Raw genomic sequence first — 21,494 nt, 5'->3', positions numbered from 1 at the left:
CAACTTTAATATTTTTTTAAATTATGTTTCAACTCGTCTCTTTTGTTTAGCGGCTACAGAATGAGATATTTCTGAAGCGTTATTTGCGTTATCCGGTACTTTTGATGCTGACTGTACCACTGTAGGGTAAAACATTCCTTCTGGCCAGAGATGCGCCACTGTCACTGACCCTGAGTTTATATTGTCGATTCAGGCAACAAAAACAAATCAGAATAAAGTTTTCACTTCAGATTATATGATAATATATGATCTTCATAAATACATGCATAAACTTCGCCTTATTCCGAAACGTGGTAGGCAGAGCACATGAAGCTGCTCAAGTTTCAGTGCCACTCTTGGCAAAAAAAGGATTAAAAGAAAGCGTGGATATTGAAGTGACAGATGACCAGCACATCGCCTACTCTACACCAGAATGGAACGATGTATCCCAAAGTCGACATCTACTTACGAGACCCACGGGTGGAAAGGGGGTGGTGAAATTCTTAACTCTTCACACGATTTGGATTCTTGCTTTATATCACGGCAAGGGTAACAAACAGGTACCTACATAAGTTACCCTTTGCAAGGGTAAATAATATATTACGTTTAATGTTAAAGACAAGTTTGCCAATTATCAATATGCCCCTCTAGCACACTTTCGTCAATTATCATGTATGGACTGGAAGCAAGTTGTGCTAAGGGGTATGGAGCACAAACCGAGCGTAAGTACTCCGTAATTACATTTTTTGTGAAACTTAAGTAACAATTCCAAGAAATAGTCCCTGAACTTAATCAGCTTGATCGATTTCTCCTAACCTGTCAAAAAGTGGTGCAAAAGGGTCTGACATTTGGCTGATGATCTTAATCGGTTATATAAGGCCGTTATCAGTGAAAGCAAGGACGCGGCAAGGGCGTCGATAAGGCAATTACATCTCATTATCGAGCGGCGCGCGCTGGTATCCTAGTGGCACGTTCCAATCGCTAATTGAGACTAACTGGGAATAAAATCATTATTAAATAATAATTTATTAGTGCCTAGATGCCGAATGCATCCAGATCGGTGGGCCAAATTGGCTACCGACTTGGACACCACAGATTAGCCGGGGCAGAGGTAGGCCGAAGAAAAGATGGCGGGATGACCTCGACGCATTTTGCGGCGACTGGCCGGAGCAGGCGGCAAATCGGGATGAGTGGCGGAAGAAAGGCCCAGGTGCCCCAAGTACCAAGCGCTCTTTTCACACTTAGATACTCATCGTAACCAACGTTGAGCCACTAAGGGCCAGTTGCATCAACTACATTTGACAGACACATCATCGTCACGCAGCAGACGTTTATGGAACATCGTATACAATCAAATTTAACGCTTTAACGATGACAGATGGTTTGATGCAAAGGGCCCTAAGTCTAAGAGGTTAAAAACAGACACATCAACGTCATGCAGCAGAGTCAGTCTATGGAAATTCCCGTACAGCTACTGTAATTAGCAAACGCTTTAACGGTGACAAACAATTTGCCAGCGACCCTAAAAATCTAGAATTAGACTAGTAAGCCTAGACGTTCGCCTCACCTTTTAATAGGCAATGGTAACTTGGCTATAATGGCGAGTTAAGTGGGCGATCGAGCGAGACACGCCTCCTTGTCTAGGACAAAGAACTAGGTCCGATATTCATCCTAATTAAATTGGCGCTCGGATAATGTTACAGGCTGTTACAGCAGTTTATCTTGATAGTAGCACGCTTTGTTTTAGAATTAAGTACGTGTCTTAATTCAAGTTTTATTGGGTTGAACTGAAAGAACAAGTATTTACTAATTACAAAATCTAACCTGTGTGATGGGATGAAATTGATACCAGACTTATAAATTTTTAATTTTTGACATACTAAATCGGAGGTTAAATTTTAGAAACAAAAAAAAGATAGCATAACTTGATAGTTATTAGTTACCAACAGATTTGGAAGAATATAATCTAAATTACATAAATAATAGATACAAACATACAAAACCAGTACAAAATATAGAACCATGGAGAACAGACTTTTTTTACTCACACCAGCACTTCCAAAAGGGGTAGACAAAGCACATGCTTAAGCTTCAGTGTCACTTTTAGCAATTAAGAGGTTGAACGAATACGAAATTGGACGGTGTTATGGAATAGCGAACTAAGCGCCAAAATCCGAAAAAAAAGTTATGAATGCAGTTCGGATATAAATGTGATAATCTATAGTATTGACTATTTCATTGTTGAAAAATCATGCTTACAGCCTTATTTAAGGGGTAGAATCAAGCGACACGTTAAAATTTGTATGGCCCTGTGTACTAAGTCGTTACGTAAAAACGAATTGAACGCCAAATTTACTTTTACAAATTATAATAAGCGTTTATTCTAAATCGCAAAATCGAGTTAAACGCCATAAAGATGTTATTAATTCGTTTTGGTTTAAAGTTTTGATCATTTATAAACGCAATATCGATTTAACCGCCCTATTGGTGTCGTTTAATTCGTTGTTACATATTTGAAATTGCAGGATATTTCGCTTAATGAGAACTAAGTATCAAGAGGTTTTGTTATATCATAATATCTTATGTGTGTAATCCTGGCTAGTACTAATGAATTATTATTAGTTACAATGCCAATTTTGCCATATATGCTGATTTTTAAGACATTTATTAAAAAAAGTTGATTGCAGAACAAAACTAAATTGTTAGACGGATTAGTCCTAATCATTGTGGAGGAAAACATTGTTGTTAATTTATTTACAATAGCACTATTTACTCAAATATATGGAATTTTATTTTATTCCAGTATTCACTATACCTCTAAAAATTTGCATTAAAGAATCAAGCGACAAAATATGTCTCATAGTACGCTACGGCGAAATAAATTAACCTCATCGCAGTATTAGTTCAATAAAGAATCAAGCGGAAAAACGTTAATAACTTCGAAACTTGAATAGGTGTTATTTTTTTTATCAATTTAAATTATGAACACTTTTATAGGTTCAATGTCAAAATTAACTTTTTTGCTTTATAAATGAACTTACAACAACGGATTCAAATTTCAAATCTTTCTAGCTCATTTTCTCGATTTCAACTAACCGTCGCTTGATCGCTTATTCCATAACACTGTCCAATTATGATATCACAGTGACAGGTTGCCAGCCCATTGTTAACATTACAATTGAACCCATATCCCTCAGTCGACTTGTACGACATCTACGGGAGGATCTTTCCTGATGGATTCACCACACCACACTCTTAATCTTTATTTTATATTTTAATTTTGTAAAGTTGTTTAAAATTTTGTAAAAAAATATGTATAAATAAGTACATAGGTAAGTAATTTCACTCCATGTTTCCCTTAAGTACGAATACAAAGTGAAATTTGATACTTTTCCTATATAAATCGTCTTCACGTTTTAAAATAGTTTTATTTGTTTGGGTAACCTATCACAACATAAAAGGCAGTAGGTATGCAGATATACGTGCAGAAACGGTCTGAATAAGGTCCTTGCTCTGCGGGAATCTCGCGACACTATCGCGACATAAGTCGGCGCGCAGCCCACTCGCGAGGAAAAGATGGGCTTACATGCCAATATTACAATTTATGTCATTTAAAGTGTTGCCATTGCTTTTTGGTCGTAACGTACTTCTATTGTTAACAAGAATGCGAATTTTATGCGGTAATCATTAACGAACGTTCAGGGGCCCATTTCTCAAAATTGAAAGTTACAAGTTACAAGCGGAAGTCTCTTTCCAACTTTACATTCTTCCCTAACTTGTAAATTGTAACTTGTAGCTTCGAGAAATGGGCCCCAGAATGTAAGCTGCAGTTGTAGTAATGGCTAAACAAACTTAAAAATAAAATCTTTTCGAAATAAAAAACACTAATCATAAACAAGCGAAAAACTAGTAACGCACTAAAACTGCTAGTAGACGACTACTGCGGTGCTACTACTGTTAGGTCACTTGTGTCGCTTAACTTCAAAAGTGGGTAAATCCATTCTGCTATAAGCTTGATTATCTTTCAGATCATATTATATTTTTTATGTAATCAACCTTATGGCAGAATGGATTTACCCACTTTTGAAGTTAAGCGACACACTTTCGAGTTTAGTTCGACGCTTTTATAAATACATGGCATTTCTTAACATTAATAAAAAAAAATCGATCGATTGTAAATCCATGGCAACCTGTCAATCATTTCGTTTTCTTTCAACCCCTTATTTGCAAGAAACAACCATGGGATACAGGCGTGATTGTATGTATGTATGTAATAAAAAAAAATCGATCGATTGTAAATCCATGGCAAAATCATTTCGTTGCAGGGAAACAACCACTAAAATTACACGGTGTATATACAGTTCTTTGCTGGATAGATCTATTATTTTCAATATCATTCCATCCGCTACAAATGGAAGTGTATAATGCAGTTGACTGTCATCGGTGGGCGACTGGCATTTTAATAATCATAAACACACACTTGATATTAATAACAAATTAGGTAACAACTCCATAGAATCCCAGCCTAAACCAACTTGACACCGCGGCCATTGTCCGTCCTCTACACTAGGCGCCGCAGCTTGCACACCCATACGCCCGCGAAATGTGTCCCATTAGCGGGCAAATGTCATACGAGCCTGTTGCTAAATTAGGCCCTTTCATAGAACGTGCGTGGGGTTGGGCTCTTCGCACTGTCATACTGTTAAGGCATGGGGACAGCATCCGTGTTGTAAATTGGCTTTTAGGGTAACAATTGGAGAAGAAAATTGTACTACTTATTTATAGTAAAAAAACATTGTAAGTAACGACCGAAATACACATGAGATTGAAATGTGTCTCGGCCAGAACATTTGACACGTGTGTGGTGTCTTACGCAAAAAAATAAACTCCAGTATTTCTTTCTAACATAAGTCTTCCTTTACCTGCCCACAACTGAAAACACGTATTTGATAAACTACGTGTTTTTTGGTCAGTAAATTCTACTGAATAAATTAGGCACTAAACAGAACAAACATTTCACAAAAAAAAGGTAATCACGGTCTATATCCCGGTCAATATAAATCTAATGAAAATAACCGTGAATCATTCAAAACTCTTAAACATTTCACATTTTATTAGTTCTAATATTATAAATGGGAAAATGTGTGTGTCTGTTTGTTAGTCCGTCTTTCACGGCAAAACGGAGCGACAAATTGACGTGATTTTTTAAGTGGAGATAGTTGAAGGGAAGGAGAGTGACATAGACTACTTTTTGTTTCTTTTTAACCCCCACTTCCCTAAAATAGGAGGTGGAAGTTTGTATGGAGCATTCCTCAATTTTCGAATTTAACGCGAGCGAAGCCACGGGCAAAAGCTAGTACATCATATTGTGCAGCTTACATTACAAGATAATGTATGAAACCTCCATATTGGGATGTAATTCAGGTAATTATTTTTTAATTCCGGGACCGCAAAAAATAGGGCGTTTTTCCCTCGCGGCGCGACGAACGGGTTGCTGGACGCGCTTTTAACGACACTAAAGTAGATTCAATTTCCTGGCATTTTGTCACATTAGTGCTGCGATACCGAAATGCCCCGCGTTCCCGTTCTCAAGGCTTCAATTGAAAAACACACGCCGGCGAAAAGTTAATGAAGTTCTTAACGACGACTGACGGACAGGAGGAGATTTATTATCCCACTAATGGCTGGTGGTTGGACCGAAAAAATAAAAGCGACCTGTCCAAATTGTATTTAATTGCGCGACCCGGGTACTCGAGTCACGTACTAAATGTACACACGTGTACCACGTTGTTATAAGTCAACCTTCTCCCGTGCAATTAGAGCATTCAATTCCGTGGCAATATCTTGCAAACTCGATGTATACTGCTCCACAAGTATAAGAATCAGAGTGAATAAGTAAGTGCAGACGACTGCATTCTACTGCCAAACATAATTTACAATGATTTATTAATATCTACATTTAATTGGTATCTTTTTGTCTTAAGTAGATTGAGGACAATAATGATATTAAATTTTGTTAAATCGGGCTAAACATATAGGTCTGTTATAAGTTGGATCTCAATGAGATTCTCATTGGGATTCTTACAATAAACACAGAAAAACTTGTACATATGTATATTATCTATACATATGCTTGTATTGCTTGTGCATGCTGCTAATAAAGCTGCACATAATTAAATAGCTTCATATTCTTTAAATAAACAAAATCAAATAACGAAGAATAGCTTCATATTCTTTAAATAAACAAAATCAAATAACGAAGAATCAACGTCTAGATTGTACATTTTTTAATTTGTATAATTTTTTTAATCGTTGAATTATGTAGATATCGTACTTTTAAAGGAACGGGATGGTTGATTCGTACTAGATTATCATTAAAGCATGTACCGACCAGCGAATGAATAGTAAAGTGAATAATCAATTACCGATACTGTCTCGGGCCTACACCTACTTGATAAATCAGGAATGATAATTTTACAAGCCACATCCGTTTTAATTAGTGACCAACGGGCTTACCACGAACGACGTTCGATGAGTACCCTCCTTATAATACTTACGTACGAATTGCTAAGTGTTGCCTTGTCGAATGTCGTTCGGGGTACGCCTTCAACTCTTCTGACGTGTATTGCGGATGTTCATAAAGCCGGTCCTTGAAAAATCACTCATAAATATGACATATGATATTACGTAAAATAAATGACGGATAGTATGATAAAGGTTACGCGTTTGAACGTACGGTGAATGTACGGAAAACAAAAAAACTGTCAATGTGCTAAAACCTGCGTAAAGTTATAATTACTGCCTTTTGATGGAATTTTGATACTGGCAGGTTGTCTCCGGGTTGGAAAGAAATAATAAATAAAATGGCGCAATATAGCGAACAGTTATATTCGACATATTTATTTGGAGAGAGAACGGAGTCCCCGCCGTGATAAAAAGTAGCTCTAGCGTAGTACAGTCAGCATCAATAACAACGAATCAAAAGTATCTGGCATCCTGCATAGCGTTTCTAAATATTAATACCTAAATCTGTACAATTCGCGGTCAGAAATGTCCAAATGTAATTTTTTGTATCACAGTTGTTATGGAGAGGTTCTTTCTGATGCGTATGTTTGATCCGCTATACTTTTAATACTGACTGGACCTACTGTGTAGTAGAGTCTGCCATTTCATATTTCAGGTTAGTTTTTTCCTTCAAGACTTGTACTAATGTGTATTCTGTGCTTCAAGTCCTTTTATTCAGTTTTTATTCTCTAGTAACAAAAATTTACGTAAGCACTTCCTTGTTTTTGTAGATGGATACACAGTAAAAAAATAACACTTTCAATGCGTCTGGGTTGACGTTCATCTAAATAGTTCAAAATTGCAAATCGATAGGTTCTCGAAATATTTAGTGCTATGACAGACGAAAGAACAAACAATAGAACAGAATAGAATCATAAAGGTTTTGATTTGATACTTTGATTGATGTTGGAGTACCTTTTTGTTTTAGGAGGCAAACGAGCAGATAGGTCGCCTGATGGTAAGCGATCACTGCTGCACCTAAGAATAATACGTCACGATATACTACCGGACGTCAAGGCCTTATATTCCTTCATTACGCACTCAAAACAAACAAATATTACTAATTCAGTTATTTAAGGCTTGCTTGGCTAAATACTTTTGACAGTGCTTGATCGATCGTGGTTGAGAGATTATATCGTTGTACGAAATATGTAGTATCGGCCGATCTTCGAAACAATAGTTCCTTTTTGGTTATTAATGTATAACAATCTGATGTTTTATTACAAGCTTTTATTCAACTTGCCTTAGTATGTGTGCGCCAAAGCTAAATTTGACTCGTTTCCCGGTTTCCGATTGAGCTGAAACATTTGCACACATAAGTATCATGGAGCTGATCTGACGATGGAGCAGAAAGGTGGTCATAGGAACTCTGTTCTGAAACGTCGTATCCACATCGAGTAAGGGGTTTTTAGAAACGTCTCGGAGAGCAGTCAGATGACTGTTGAAAGAAAGGTACAGTCGGCGATAAAAGCATGTGCCAAAAATGAATTTTTTGCAAGAAACTTATTTATTATGACTGTAAGTTGTCCCTAAAATATACAGTGTATAAATCCAATACAGACGAATCTCTTAATGGTAGTTGTTAATGTTAATGTTTATAATGTTTTCTCGTAAGTTTCATTTTTGTTATATGTTCAGTACACGCGTGCGATCGCTTGGACAGGTCTCCACGGAAGACCAGCGTCAAGTTACCTGGTAGGTAACTTGGCAAAATGCTGAGGGGAGACCTTTTCAGTGACGTTAATATCAATACCTATGTATTAGTGTGCATTGGAATTTTGTTAACGTCCTGAATAAAATTATTTTCTTTCTTTCTTTCTTTCTTCTAGTTAGTCAAGTAGGAACATCATCCTCCCGGCATTTGCACCGGCTTACAGGAGCCTGGGGTTCGCTTTGACAACAAACAACAACAATTACAATATTTGGCGTAGGCACTAGTTTTATGAAAGCGGACCATCCAGTCCGAAGGGCTTATTGGAATTAGTCAGGTTTCCTCACGATGTTTTCCTTCACCGAAAAGCCACTGGCAAATATCAAATAACATTTCGCACATGTTCCGAAAAACTCATTGGTACGAGCTGGGGTTCGAACCCGCGACCTCCTCCACTTATTTAAAATACAATAATGAAGTGTATGGATCAGTTCAAATGTTACACATACCTACCTAGCTACCTACTCACAGTACCTGTAACATATTGACCGAAGCTTAGTTCACTAAAAGGCAAGTCGGGTCATGATTCCTTGTTGGCAAATGTTATTTAAATAAACCACATATATACTATCTTATATCAGCAGCTGGTAGCAGCTCGTGCCCGCTAATGCAATGAATACGGGAATGTGATTGTGATGTTGCTGGACTCTCTAGTGATGCGCCTTTACGAGTAACTCTTTAATATTTGTGATAGTTTTTTTTTTTAATTTTATTTTTAATTTTTTTATTAAATAGCCTACATTGTGTCCCACTGATGGGCAAAGGCCTCCCATTTCCTTTCTCCATTCCTCACGGTTTGAGCTCTTGCAAGTTGCTGCAAAATACGTCGAGGTCGTCCCGCCATCTTTCTTCGGTCAACCTCTGCCCCGGCTAATAATTTATTATGAGTAAAGCTTGGATGTTATTAATTTAAAATATAAATTAAAATTTTGAAAAAACCCCCGACATAGTGAACCAATTTTCATGAAACTTAGCCATGTTTCAACGCAACACTACCGACAACACACAGAACACACAGACAGACAGACGGAGACGTCAAACTTATAACACCCCGTTGTTTTTGCGTCGGTATTTTTTTATATTTTGTTGACGGAAGTTTAGGAACATAAATAAATGCAGCTGAGAATACAACATACTACAATCGATTAATGTGATTTATTGATTATTTAGATGAAAATAGTTTAAATATAACTATTGATGAAAGTTATAGTTTGAGTTTAAGTAGTTCCTAGTCAAGTAGTAGCAGAAAGTGGGTTATGTGCGTAGGTACAAAGTAAACAACGTAATTAAGCAACTGTCTCTAAGTAGGCACATTAACATGCTAGAATTACGTTACATTAGATATTAACTTGATTAATGACGCCTCTTAAATGTCTAAAAAGCTAATGTTTAACACTTAGAAATTTCAATCTATTTTTTTAAACAGTCATAACTCTCGTAACAGGCAATTAGAATTTGAAATAATTGTTGCCATATCGAATCGACTCATCGATACGTTGACGCGGAAGTGATATCGATAGTTGTCGATAGTGGTCTAGATCACGCACCGCACTGGTTGGGCGCGGCCGTGGCGCAACGGCCCGGGCGCACCGGCGCACGCGCGGCTGTTACGATATTGTCATTGTATACAATCTGTGTAGATTATTTATTTTGTTTGTTATACAATAATACGGGGCACCACTTGTTAGCTGCAATAGCAGGGCTCATTTAATGGAGTCCAATTAGAATGGGATTTGATGTTATAGAGTAAATAGGGGTTATGTTTGTAAGGTTTAATTTGTATTTGCTTTGTTCTAAGCTAAATAACTAAGTGAGAATAGTTAGCCAAAGGTTTACAAGTTTTTTGCTGCCATTTGTGAATTCTTATGAATTATGATATTATCATCAAGAACTAAATTGCGAACGATTTTGTATGAAGTAAAGTAATTTTAAACGTGATTTAAGAGTTCAACAAGGGTTCGGTATATTCGGGCCGGAAATGTGTAACACCTCAGCTATTACAAGCGTCCATAGGCTATAGAAGCTGCTTACGATCAGTCAGGCTGTGTGTTTGTTTGTTACGTATTAGATTTACAAGAAAATGTTTTTAAAAGTCAATATTAAATTTATTTACACTGCACTGTTTACTTACACATCAGAAATTACACACAAATCTTTCTCTAATTAGCTTTTCATATTACCTACTTGTAACTTGTGATATATACCTACCTAGATAATTTTCTGGCACGAACGAAGTGACACTAGTGACTTCCTTCCGATATTTAGTTCATCGATAACTTTCATTATAATATGTCACTAATTATGTATTATAATTATGTCATTAATTATTGCCGTGGCACTGAATGTTGAGTAGTTTCATGTGCTCTGCCTACCCCGTTTAGGGAATATAGGCTTTAAATTAATGTGAATGTAACATTAATGTTTTATACAAATGTCACACGTTTGAAAATAAATGAACAATAATAATAAAACGAATGGTTCGTGATTTTAATAGTTTACATAATTTTTTATATGATTATTCAAGATTTTAGAGATTATTATTAGGGGTATTAATAACCTTATGTAAGGATGTTTATCGATAAAAATATTGTCGATGTTTTTATTTTGTCAAGAACTAACAACTTGACGTTCGTGCTAGAAAAATATATAGGTATACAGTTAAAAAGTTCAATATGCAACGAGACTTGGAAACAATAAAACGATTAAACTAAAGAAATATCCGGCAAGTAAAGACTCAAGTTTCATAAGACCTCGAAAAGATCTTAAGGATCTGTAGAGAAAGTAAACTTGGCTTCGGATAAAAATAATTAATCTTAAGCAAAAAATTACATTTTAAGTATCTCTAGGTCACAAGGCGACGCCTGTACAATAATGATTGACAGATAGATAAGATTTTGGATTTATTTTTAAGAGGGTGACAAAATTAAAATTAAAGGTAAAAAGCGTTTAAACTGGCTAATTATTCTTGCAGGTACCTATAGACCTCCACTTCGATGATTTGTTGTTTTATTTGACATACTTAACTATACATTTTCGCATCATTTTAAAATAAACAGGTGATATTAAGTATCCCATGTTGATTTAGTTTTGCTCCCTAAACAGTACAACTAAATTACTGTAACAAATATCACTGTTTTTAACCCCTGACGCAATTAAAACGACGGGGTGATATAAGTTTGACGAGTAAAAGTCTTGTGTTTTGAAGGATATACTATTATTATCATGTTGGGGAAAAATATTCAGTGACATTATCTTTAACCCTGTGAAGTAGATTAACATAATACTGATGAATCTAATTACTTTGGTATACATTAGTACTGTTATAAAATGCAAGTTTGTTTAGCATGCATGATTGTGTGTTAGTGGAATTGATATTGAATATTTATTTGTGCTTGGGTTTTTATGAAGTCCTTAGTTTTTCCTGAAGGTTTTCACATGGGTTAAAGTAATGAAATATTTTTAGGAAGCAAAAAACAAGTTTGATATTTGAACAAAGCTTTTTTATGCAAATAATTTGGCATTTGTAAACAATAGTAGGAATATCAAGTTATCTAAGTTCAGACGTGTAAAATATACAAGTGACCAACGACAGTTTCATAACTAATCGCATTTAGCAGAAAGTAAACAGCAGGTAAATGTTACCATTTTAGAAAATTAACATGTTGCCACCGTAACTAAGCAGGTAATAAAAATAACACGGTTCAGTAAACCATCGCCATTAGCACGACCAATTAAAGGAATAAAGTTATTAACCTTGCGCATGCTTGCGACATAACATTTGCAATAATTTATATAATGTTTCCGCGCTCCGCACCTGAGGGGTTATGTCATAGTACCTTTATCCTTTCGATAAAGAGTTCATTTGTTGACATTTCAATTCAATTGTATCGGAGTTCGTTTAATAAAATCATAAGAAGAAAAGTGTATACTTAATGCAAAACGTGAAAATAAATAGGTTTAGTCATTTTTGATATGATAAGTAATAGTTAATTTGTTTTAGTTTTTAACCCCCGACGCAAAAACGAAACGGGGTGTTATAAATTTGACGTGTCTGTCTGTCTGTCAGTCCGTTTGTGTATGTGTCTGTCTGTGGCATCGTATCACCCGAACGGATAAACCGATTGAGATTTAGTTTTTTTGTTTGAAAGCTGAATTAGTCGGGAGTCTGGAGTGTTCTTAGCCATGTTTCATGAAAATCGGTCCACTATGTGGCGGTCGGGGTTTTTTGAAAATTAGGTAAAATTAGGTTATTCTTTAATAATGTTCCTGTTCCTGAGTAATTAATGTTTTCTATGTATCTTATATACATTATTTGTATATTATATATACATGCAACACAAGTCATCTTGGGCTTACCGTGGGACTCAGTCAATCTGTGTAAGAATGTCCTATAATATTTATTTATTAATTTCGATATGGATCGGATCTATCGACTGTCAGTACCAAAAGTCACTTTTTTGTTGTTTTTTTGTTTGGAAGCAAGGAAGAAACATTACTATGGACACTGACAGATCCTATTGATGACGTATCTAGATCAAATGTTTATTAGAATGAGCTCTCTGTCGAGGTATTCCCGATGAACTTGCAGTATGGGGTTCTTCAAGAAAGGAGTGTAGAAGTTTGTAATGGGCCGGCAATGCGCATGTGACACTCCTTGAGTTGCAGGCTACGGTGACCGCTTTCCATCAGGCGGACCGTATGCCTGTTTGCCACCGACATGGTATAAAAAATCAGAATCAGGCATGACAGCTTTTGTCATACGTTATACATTTCATCTGTATGTTTAATTGTTGCTTAACTAATGTTCATGTAGATACAACATTTTCCTTTACTTCTAACTATGTGTTACTAATAAGTTCTAATTAAGAGCTAATTAATTTATGATCCCAATTAAGTTCTCACAGGATCACGACATCATGAGTGACTTTTATGAATACAGCCTTCATCTCGTGTACCGGTTACTTTTCCTTTTCTACTACTGAGCGTCTACCGCGAGTTTTAAGAAATGAAGCACTATGAGCGGTTTTATACATTACCCGGCAACAGAAAAAGCCTTCATTCTTCCTTCTTTACGTAAACTCAAAAGCTCTCGACTATTTCCTCCCTGGTTTTTGAAAATAGAGCAATGATTTTTTTCAACACAGATTACGTATTTTTATCTGTGTCGGACTTTTCGTTTTGATTTTCAGAAATTTATAGAAAAAAACAACTTCACTAGCAGATTCAAACCAGATGAATTTTATTTTATGGAAATAGTACTTTTCACTCCGTCACACGCAACAAAACCTTTTTACTCAACCGTGAGTGGAAAGGAAATTTTGAAGACAGACACGTCAAACTTATAATACCCCGTCGTTTTTGCTGCGGGGGTTAAAAAATAGAAACGCAAATATTTGGGGAAAGTATGATTTTTGCCACTTCCAGGCTGCGAAACAGCGCCATCGAGTTTTATACCTTTCATTCCAAAGGTCCAAATCACCTTGCATTTCTTGCAATACACAATGCTTAACATAAAATGTTCAGTAAATTTACATTTTCCACAACTTAGGACTAAATATCAAGACAGTCAAATCAAACACCTTTCTCTCTATCTAACTCTTACGCCATCTTGGCAACCTAACAAAACTAACTCCCTTCTTCGAAGCATATCTGGATGCGTGGCGATTCGCCACCCTAAAAGACCCATACATTTTAGGGGTAAGTTGCACTTTTTTGTATGGCATTATTGACAGTCACGGTATATATCGTCGTTAGTTTTGGGCAACGGTTTGTGAAAACGCCCAAACGTCACAGAAACTGTAGGTGTATTTTAATAATATTTGGTACTTAAATAATCGTTGGGGGGTCGCTGTTCATTCTGTCAAAAACTCTTGGTAGATGCTCCGATGGATGCATTACAAAATCCGCACGTTAATCGGAATCAAGCCAAAGTTATTCGTAACGGATACCGCCGGTCACATATTTTCGTTTCAAAAAGTGTTTAATCGAGTTAGTACGTGTAGAGATGCGAGCATCAATTAGTTTAGTTAAATGCTCAATTACGTTGCTATTAATACGGGGTGTAATTTTTATTATCGGTAATGTATTGATATGATGGGCTGGCGGTGTAAAAAAAAATAGTATCATAATTATTTTGATATATGTATTTTTTAGACTTTATCCCGCTGACCAATGGTAACGTCACACGCGGGTCGAGTTGATTATGTTATTACAATTATTATATTTCGTACAATTTTGCACCGCCGCGCGTCTGGTATCCATAATTATGAAAATTCAGAAAATAATGTCTTTAATTTTCAAAAGTGGCACTGGAATTTGAGCAGTTTTATGTGTTTTGCTTACCTATTTTGGGAACATAGGCATGAGTTTTAACTATGTTTGTGTATCTGTGGAAATATTCTGGGTAAAATTCAGGTACCATTTTTTTACTTTATGTATCAGCTATATGATCATCTTAAATTTGCCGGTTATAAAAATGACACTATGTATTCGCCCAGCTGGATCGCAGACATCTTCTCTATATGGCCAGCTTCGCAATTAGAAGTAAGAAGTCGATGGCACCGTATTTTTTAGTGTAAGATTCTCAGGTCTCGGATCGCATTCTGAGAAGAGGCTTGCATCACTGAGCTGGAAGACTTGTCTTGTCATTCGGTCATCCTTTACGGCGCTCCACAGGCACGTAGCTAGCTTAAGAGGCAATAGAAGCTAAATAATATATATATATATACCGATAGGCCAACTCCGCCGGTGAAATAATTATATCGCGTGAAAATCTCGATTTACCTATTCGAAACATAAGAGGAGTCCTTTGATTTGAATCCATTGATATTATGATAGTTTTCTTTAGCTTATCACATTAACAGCAGCATCTTTAACCAAAATAGTATACTATAATTACTTCACAGCTCATTGTTTCTGTGATATTTGACATCAAAGTTGAACAATTTTAGGTCCAAAAACTGTTTTTTGGCGATAACTTTTGTTGATCCGTCAAAATATTTACAAATCATAAAATTGCAAAATCGGATCTTCTGTTAATTTCACCACAGTCGGACAGATTATTTTATTTCTTAGTTTCTTTTATTCACAAGGCACACAAAACAGACAACATTCAATACATTATTATATTATAGCAGCTATAAGTTACAGGTTTAAAATAAGAATGGCGTCCAAAAAAATATGTATGCACAGCAAGAAAAAATATAAATGAGTATTAAAAGCTATCCTAAAATTACAAATTACATTTTTTTATCACTTTAAATTAAATTATTTAAAAATTAATATATACATTAATCAAATCATAATTATAGCATGTTAAATTTTAGTTATGTTGTGGTGTGCGATGGCCAAGAAGCTCAATAACTTGCCTCCTAAATCCGGCTAACCGTGAGTTGAAAATCTCGACATTATTGTTGAAAGTTGAAAATATCGATTATGAATAATAGTCTGTGTTAAAATAGGCATTGCTTTGTTTCAAAACCCTACCAAAAAGCAGTTGAGTTCTAGGTACGTTTGTGTGAAGAAACTATCACTGCAATTGCCTCTTAAATTGCTTGAAGTCGGTGACAAATCAGGTGGTATATGCTAGCGGAAGTGTGTAATTGTGTATGTTATCTTGTTAGCAATGCACGCAATAAATGCTCATAAGCGACTATCCACACACAGGCGACGCATGTCCTAAGACGCGGAACGGACGTCAGCCCGAGTATAATTTAAATAAAAAACGTCTCCTCAGTATATTTTGTATAGGAAGGACGTAAGACGCGCCTCAAGCGACGCGCCTCAAGCGACACGCCCCAAGCGAGGCGTCGCTTGAGGCGCGCACCGCGTCGTGCGTCGCCTGTGTGTGGATCACGGCTAAGGCTTATGCCGGTAAATTAAATTATTCTTACACCTACTTGAGGAATATGTCTTAATATATTTTTATTTATTCACATAAAATGGGTTGAAATTTTAGTAAGATACTTCTGAGTATCATCATAATTTACTGAAGGTAATTAATTATATACTTACTACCTAACATTTTATTTCTGTTTTAGTTTTGTCAACTCTTTTAGTGTTCCAAAGATTTACAAAAAATATTCACCACAGTATATACGAACCTTTAACTATTCCAATAAAAATGATTCCTCCTATTTAACACGCAAGAACGCAGCGCGTTAGGCCACATCGACATTTTTATCCCAGACTGACATACTCGTCCATCGCCGGATCCGCGCATAATATGGCAGATGTCACAACAACGGCATGCCCGACGAGGATCGACGTAATCGCCTCTAATTGGGTAAATTGATCCTTAGCATGCGTTACTCACGCACCGCGATGTTTACAACTCATAGAGGTACTGTAATATAGAGGTGACTTGGGGTAGTTTACCTTTCTAAATGAGATGCTTTTATGGTTTCAGTAGTAGCAACAGAGGACGATGTCACGGTCTCACCAAAATACTGTATGGAAGTACGCAACAAATTATCCGAACAAATGACGTAGGTTGTTTGGTTGTGTTGTAGTTGGGAATGTTGGGATGGTCATCCCTGATGACTGAACTGAAACAATGAGAGTGACAAGGAAAGATTTCACCGTCTCACATATTTCTTCCCTACCAAATGTATTAAAAAGGGAAATAAAATAATTTGTCCGAATTACGTGCCTAAGTTAAATTTAGTATGTTGTGTTGTTGTTGGGGAGGTCATCTTGGGGAGGTCATCTCCCTGATGAAATTTAAATAATAGTAACAGAGAAAGACATCACTTTCCTTATTATTCCGCATAAATATTTTCTTTGGCTTTTGACGGACAACAAATAATCCGACCAAATCACATTATGTTCCGTAGGTATATCGTGAGGACTCTAAAACGTGTAGGTATTTAATTTCGGCGTATATGTTTTGTTTTGTCCCTCTACACGCACGCGAATGGCAATTCTATAACAATTATTACGTCTATGTCCGCAATATTTACGATTTCTTGTTACTAACCGACTGATTGACAGGATGATGACTATCGTCAAAGTAAGGTAAATGTAAAGCAAGTTTGCGGCCATATTTATTTTAAGGAATTTGAACGCACGGTCTGACAAGATGAAATGCCGCTGCTGTTAGCCTTTGGCTTATGCAAAGTATTGTAACTAAGATATCTCGACGCAATTTACATGTTCGATGACTAGATTTATGTAATATAGATAATTTTTAATTAGCAACTTGTGCTATCGCAGTGCGAATTCCTAGTCTAAGACTGGTATATAATTAATACGATTGTGATTGAAAGTTAGGTTAGGAAAGTCAAATATTATCATTATCAAAAGGGCACTGTTACCTGATGTATGGGGTGACAATTCACTTAAAGTATGAAGAAAATATGGCGCGTAGTCATATAGGCTTTAAAAATATCTCTCGTTTGGATAATCGGGTAGCCCAAAAAAGGTGTTTGAGGCAACCTGGAATTATTAAAAAGTGAAAATAGAGTTCTTCAGAAGTCGCATAGTATTTATGCCAGATCATTTGGCCGGGTCCTTCACCGTGCCAGAACGGTACAAAGTGGTAAAAAAAAAAATTCCAAAAAAGGTTCTTGAGGCAGTCTGTCATTTTTACCAGTGAAAGATGAGGGTCTAAATAGCCATGGAAAAATAATGCCATGACATGAGGTGGGGTCCGTACCCTGCCATTCGATCTTGAAAGTCATTTTTTTAGTTTTTCGTAAATAACTCGTAAACGGTGGCCCACAGCAAAAAAATATGTTAAACAGAAAATATCTACATAAAATTTCCTACAAGAAAGGTTATGTACGTTTTTCGATAGGATCAATATATAAACGGATAATTTAGTAAGAAAGTTTTTTTAATCGATTACATGCTCCGTTTTTCGTCAATACCTCGTAAACGGTGGCCCACAGCAAAAAATTATGTTAAACAGAAAATATCTACATAAAATTTTCTATAAGAAAGGTTATATAACTTTTTTCGCTAGGATCAATTTTTTAGTTGGAAAGTATTTTTAAATAGATATTTGAGCCGTTTTTTGTTAATAACTCAAAAACGGTGGCTCACAGTCAAAAATAATGTTAGACAGAATTAATCTACATAATATTTTCTACAAGAAAGGTTCTATAAGATTTTTCGCTAGGATCAATATTTTAGTTGGAAAGTATTTTTGAATCGATTTCATGGGCCGTTTTTTGTTAATAACTCGAAATCGGTGGCTCATAGCCAAAAATAATGTTAGACAGAATTAATCTACATAATATTTCCTACAAGAAAGATTCTATAACATTTTTCGCTAGAATCAATATTTTAGTTGGAAAGTATTTATGAATAGATTTCATGGGCCGTTTTTTGTTAATAACTCGAAATCGGTGGTTCACAGCCAAAACTAATGTTTCACAGAATTAATCTTTATAATATTTCCTACAAGAAAGATTCTATAATATTTTTCGCTAGGATCAATATTTTAGTTGGAAAGTATTTTTCTAACTTCCCGGACCGCCGGCGAGTCGATCAGGGACGCTCCGGGCCTTAGGCCCTACGCGGAGCTCGGCCTTCGGCCTTCGCTCGGCTCCGAAGCTCCACCGTCGGGCCTTCGGCCCGCCGGTTACGCTTGTTTAAGACACTTTTGTAAGCAAATTGTATGGGAGCACTTTATGCCCGCAGTGAAATTACTTGGATTTGGCCCGGGTGGGAGCCTAAAGGTGAGCTCCGTTCCTGCGGCCCTCCGCGGGGTTGGCCTTCGGCCTCCCACCCTGAAGCTCGCCCTTCGGGCTCGCGAAAATACTTCAAAAATTTATTTTGCCATAACGGCGGCCATCTTGGATTTTCGAAAAAAATTTGTAGCATTTTTCAAAAAAATTTTATATCATTCTAATCTAGACCCTAGAGAGATTATATGACCAAAATTTGAGCACTCTAGGATAAACTTGAAAAATCGACAAAAAAAAAAGTCGGCCATAAAAAAAAAAATGGCGGCTTCAAAAACTACCCAGGGTCCTCTATGACATTTGGTCGAGCACCCCCCCAATATCTCCCCCCGTTTAGCCAGGCCGTCCAACATTTTTTGACCCAAGAGTCGCAGACCAGATTCCATATTTTTCCCATACGTCTCCCCACTCCCTCTATACAAAGACACTTCGACCGTCGAAATCGGTTTAGCCGTTCTCCAGATATAGGGAGAGGTTAGAAATCAGTGGGGTTGCAGCTATATATAAGACCGTATGCCTGTTTGCCACCCACGGGATCAAGATTTGTTAAGTCGCAGTATACAGCATTTCTCGGAACTATCTAGCTACTTACGAAAGCAAGGAGCGCCGGACGATCGAACGCAAGTCCGTTGTCTACGAGCGCTCGGCGCAGACTGAGCGGGCCCGTATCAACAGTGTATTTTATTCGAATTTTAGGTGCTTTAAAAAAATGTCTGTCGACAGAAAGGTATGTCCTATATGTATAATTTTTTTCTTATATGTCAACAAGAAGTTTTAGTTTAGGATAATATTATTTAAGTGTTACAATAAATGCAGGAATCGCAGGAAAAATACATAATGTAAACCTCTTTTTATCGAAAAAATGATGAAGATACGGAAGGTTATTTATCCACCATTTCAAATAAATCTTAAAATGTCAAACTATGATTACCTCGTACAGCACGGGGAGCATGGTCGCGCGATAGACGATAAAATAGCAGGCCGTCCATCGCACTATTTGTAAGTGCAATATCCGGACGGCCGCGGCCTGATATTTTTTCGTCTATCGCGCGACCATGCTTCCCGTGCTGGATATAACAAATAGGATTGTGATTTGTGATCATTTATTACCCCAAATAACATATTTAACAGCACAATCACGATTCTAAACGAGTGATCCCACTACGAAATTTGAAAACGTCTACCGAAAAAACTGATTTGTTTTAAGTATAAAAAGACATATTTTAAAATATTATATTATGATTAACTAGCTTAAGATATGTTCTTTTAGAAACATTATCAGTTTTTTAATAATCACTTAAGTATAGTTTCATTATAGTTTTGAATGAAAAATGTTACATTTTGCAAAAAACGCTCTTCTTTAGGAATAAGGCCTCTTAACCTTGGTTGACTCCGTTTCGCGCTACTTAGATAGAGGGATGCAGGTGGACGTGCTGTACTTTGATTTCAAAAAAAGCCTTTGATCGCGTAGATAACGACGTACTCTTAAGCAAATTATGCAGCATTGGGTTCTCGCCTAAACTGCTTTGCCTTTTTGCTAGTTATCTACGTGATAGACGGCAATATGTGCAGCACGGATGCTTTGTGTCGAGTGCCTACCCCACCCGTTCCGGGTTCAGTCAGGGCTCTATTCTGGGTCCTCTGATCTTTGGTGTTATGGTCAATGATCTGGCCTTGGTGCCTAAGCATGCGCAATGCCTACTCTATGCTGACGACCTGAAACTAATTTACAGGGTCCAGGAAGATTCTGACTTAGGTACAATCTTTACAAAGTGATATTGATCGGGTTTATGAATTGAGTCTTGTAAACAAACTTCTGAAACTTCAGTTCAATGTTGACAACTGTGCGGTTATGTTTTAGATTCCCACCTTAACTTTCATGAGCACATGACAATGCTTGCTGCAGACTGTTACCGCAGGCTTGGGTTTGTTGTCCGCAACGCCAAAGAATTTGACAATCCCAGGGACATAAAGCTTCTTTATACTGCCCTGGTGAGAAGTAAGCTTGAGACAGCCTCAGCCGTTTGGAATCCCCATGAAGCGCCCTACATCCTGCTGCTCGAAAAGGTCCAAAAAACATTTTTGCGTTTCTTTTATAAAAAAATGTACGGGTATTACCGATTCTTGTACCCAACAAAATTCCTTTTGGGGACGTTGGGTTTCTTCTCGTTAGAAGTTAGGCGTAATGTCGTGCTGATGTCTGTTGCATGTGGTATTTTGAAGGGGAGTCAGATTGCCCGGTTTTAGTATCCCAGCTGGTCCGTCTATTTATTCTCTCTGTGACGAAATAATTATGCTTTTCGTGAATATAGGCACCCCCTACTGGCGGTGCCGGCCGCTCGAACCGTGTTTTGCCGCAAGTAACCGCTAGTTCGTGCACTGCAAATAGTGAATGAGTTTTTAGACGTGGCACCTAATGTTGATATTCTTGCGAGCAGATGGGCGTTTATACGCGTTTATATCGCATTATACTCTAATTTGCTTCTGACATACGCATTATACAATAGTAGGGCAATTTTCACGTCACTGAATTGTGCGGCTGTTCTCATGTA

Source organism: Leguminivora glycinivorella, chromosome 11 (genome assembly GCF_023078275.1).
Source record: "Leguminivora glycinivorella isolate SPB_JAAS2020 chromosome 11, LegGlyc_1.1, whole genome shotgun sequence".
Taxonomy (NCBI): domain Eukaryota; kingdom Metazoa; phylum Arthropoda; class Insecta; order Lepidoptera; family Tortricidae; genus Leguminivora; species Leguminivora glycinivorella.
This window is presented reverse-complemented; position numbering follows the sequence as displayed.